The following is a 3,404-nucleotide window of genomic DNA, read 5'->3' as shown; positions in this document are numbered from 1 at the left end:
TGAACAAAGTTATAATACCCTTGTGCACAAGTGCGCTCGGGTATAAAAATAAGTTGCTTTTAGGCGATTCTGGATACCCCTTAGAGCCATGGCTCATGACGCCTTTACCGAACCAACCTGAGGGTACTCCTAAATTTCGGTACAACGAGGCGCTATGCAAAGCCCGAAATCCAGTGGAGAGACTATTTGGTGAACGTGGCGATGTTTATCGCAACAAAGGGTGTTATTATACGATCCTGGTTTTGCTGGCAAGGTTGTGAACGCGTGCTCAACGTTGCATAACATCCGTTTGGGCGAGCAAATAAATGAACTTGACAACAATGATATAATAATAGAAACACATGCACATGCAGATGGTACCGACGAAAATTCAAATTCAGTATCTTCCGTTGCAAAACGTGTCCAAGACCGATTAATTACTAATTTCTTCTCTTTAATACTTGATTTATTTTATTTTAAATTTACATGTTTATCTATGCAATAATTTTGTCTCCTCACTACTTAATTTTTTTCTTCTAAATTTACATACAGTATTCGCAATTTAGTTTTTCAAAATGTTTTCAATCAGAAACTATTTTCTCAAATTTTTTTTTTAAATATAGGTTATTCTATAACAAAGACGTTAGAAATATATCTTGCGAACTTTGTACAATATTCACAAAAATTAATCAAACTTTAAAAAATTTTCATCAAAATTTCAAACTTTTCATTCAGAAATTTTACAAAATTTTGGAGTACGCAGTTTTGTATCCTATTTAATTTTAGTACAACGAAGTGCAAGTTTGAAGTCGTTACAAAATACCGTTGATTTTTTAGATTTTTTTTGTCGAGGGTGTGGCGCATTTTCTTCCATATAACGAATAAATAAAATCTATTTTTATATTATACATCGTTTCTATATTATATTACAATGTTGACAATTTCGGCAGTACACAGTGCAATTAGCTAAACAAATTGTACAAACTTAAAAGTGGTACTTTATGCCTACTTTAGTACATAAGCTATTGATTCATGGTCCAGAAATCATACAAAATTCAGTATTACCTATTGGTCAAATGTCTGAAGATGCGCAGGAGGCCTGCAATAAATTTTATTCGATCTATCGCCTGAGCTTTGCTAGAAAAAGGTATCGACAAAAAAACAATGGAGGACATTTTCAAAAGATTTTAGTAGCTTCTGACCCATACACTTCCAGTTGCCGAAAATTGCCAGTTAAACCACCTAAATCCTTAACCGTAGAAGCTGTTAATTTATTGTTGCCCCCGTCTGTCAACAGGGAAGTCGAACTTGAAGGTGTTGCCGACCTTCATGAAAATGAAAATTTCTTTCATGTAGTATTTCTTTGTACATAGGAAATAATTTTTATTTTTAATAAAGAAATGTTTGTTGTTTTTGCTTTTTTATTTATAATTACTTAATTTTCTGATAATTGCAATGTTTTAAAAGGGGAAAGGGGAGGAAGAACTTTCAAATTTTTCCCATAAACAGACAATATATTGGATCTCCTATTTGGAATTTCAAAAGTATAATATAAGATTCGAAATCAGTGACCTCAAAAACTCCTCCCATGTATAAATTTAAGGAGAAATGGTAAAAATTATAAAATTTAATCTACAAAAACCCCTCCCATGTATGAATTTAAGATGAAGTGGTAAAAATTATAAAATTTGGTCGCCATAATGGATCCTCCATTTTGAATTTTGCAAATCTCACATCGGATTTGAAATCAGCGACCCGGAAAACCACTTGGTACGAAATTTCAAATCATTTTTCAAAGCTTCGAATTTTTGCCGCACTTTTGGATTTCGGCCGCACTGTGGGCCTTGCAAATTATAGATCAATGCTTCGAGAAGAAAACAAATTTTTTTTCTTACTCGAGTTCGGAGATGGTTGCGTTCTGTAGTGCGATTCGGTAACTTTTTTAACGACATTCGCAGTCGCTAATTTAGCTAAACGATAATTTTAAAGATTTTGCTATTCAATAAGTACTTTCTTATCGATATTCGTTAACTCAAAATCAGCTGTTTCGTTAACGATTCGACTGTGGCTAAGTTATCGACATTTCATTTGGTGTTGTTAAGTTTGCGTTAACCAAACAAATTTTAATACACGCAAATACAAAAAGTGGAAATAAAAGAAATGGCTTTTGAATATGTGGCGTTTAGTTTGTACCGAAATCATGGGATTGCAAATACCCCCACAGTGGATCGGCGTTTGCTCCGGGACATTGACGATCCATTTGAGCTGGCGCCTTGCGAGTTCCGGAAACTCGTGTGGGCCCAGAGACCTTAATGGAGCTCGTCGAACGGCTGGAAGACGCCTTGAAAAGTAAAAGGATTACCTCTACATCGGCGGAAAAACAGGTAAATCTTTTAATAATAAAAGTATGCAATTTTACATATGTATGTACATACAATAATTTCTCGCGTAGGGTTTAGTTATTTGTACAACGATTTTGGGTTGTAATGCCAAACACGTCACCCGAATCGAAAGAGTTTAACATACGCGTGTACTCCAAGGATTAAACTTTAATTTAGAACTAAGATTTCAAATATACAAGCTCTATTTTATTAATAAATTCGGTTTGAAATATGCACTCTTTGGTAAATTTCGGTGTGGGTTCTATGTCGAAATGCTAATGGGGTAAATCCATTTTCAAATGGGCCCCGGGAGTCCCTAGAGGGGTCAGAGAGGGAAAGTTTTGACTACGTTCTTTCTAATGGGTATGGTTTTAGGTGCCACACCCCCTCCCCCTCTGCTACACACCACAAAATCATTGTACAAATAACTAAACATTGTACAAATAACTAAAAATTTATCTTTGAAGGTTTTGTGTACATTACGATTTTATGCCACGGGATGCTACCAACGGTCTGTAGGGGAACAGTGGGGCATATCAATGAGCCAATCCTCTATAAGCCGTTGCCTACATCGAGTTACTGATGCCATAAATAGCAGACTGTTTTTTGAGGAGGTTAAGTTCCCCATGACGCAGGTGGACCGCTGCCAAGGTTTTGCTGCCAAGGAAGTGTTTTCTTTAGCACCTGCGCCTTTTGTTGGAGGAACTATTGGGGCGGTTGACTGTACGCATGTTTCCATTTTGGCTCCTAAAAGTCATGAGGAAGCATACGTGAACCATCACGGATACCACTCGATTAATGTGCAAGTGGTAAGCTACGTATTTTAGATAAAAGTCTAGCGCTAAATGTTTGTTATATTTTTACAGATATGTGACCCAAATTTAAAAATATTGAACGTGAATGCTAAGTTTTCGGGTGCACGGCATGACTCATATATTTGGAGTTCCTGTCCAGTGCGGCGAGTCATGCAGAGAGCTTTTGACAATGGAAGCCGCAACATGCTTTTGATTGGTATTCTTTTTAATTTACTTTAAAATGTACATA

This window comes from Rhagoletis pomonella, unplaced genomic scaffold (genome assembly GCF_013731165.1).
Source record: "Rhagoletis pomonella isolate Grant_MI unplaced genomic scaffold, Rhpom_1.0 Rhpom_scaffold_00004, whole genome shotgun sequence".
Lineage (NCBI taxonomy): Eukaryota > Metazoa > Arthropoda > Insecta > Diptera > Tephritidae > Rhagoletis > Rhagoletis pomonella.
This window is presented reverse-complemented; position numbering follows the sequence as displayed.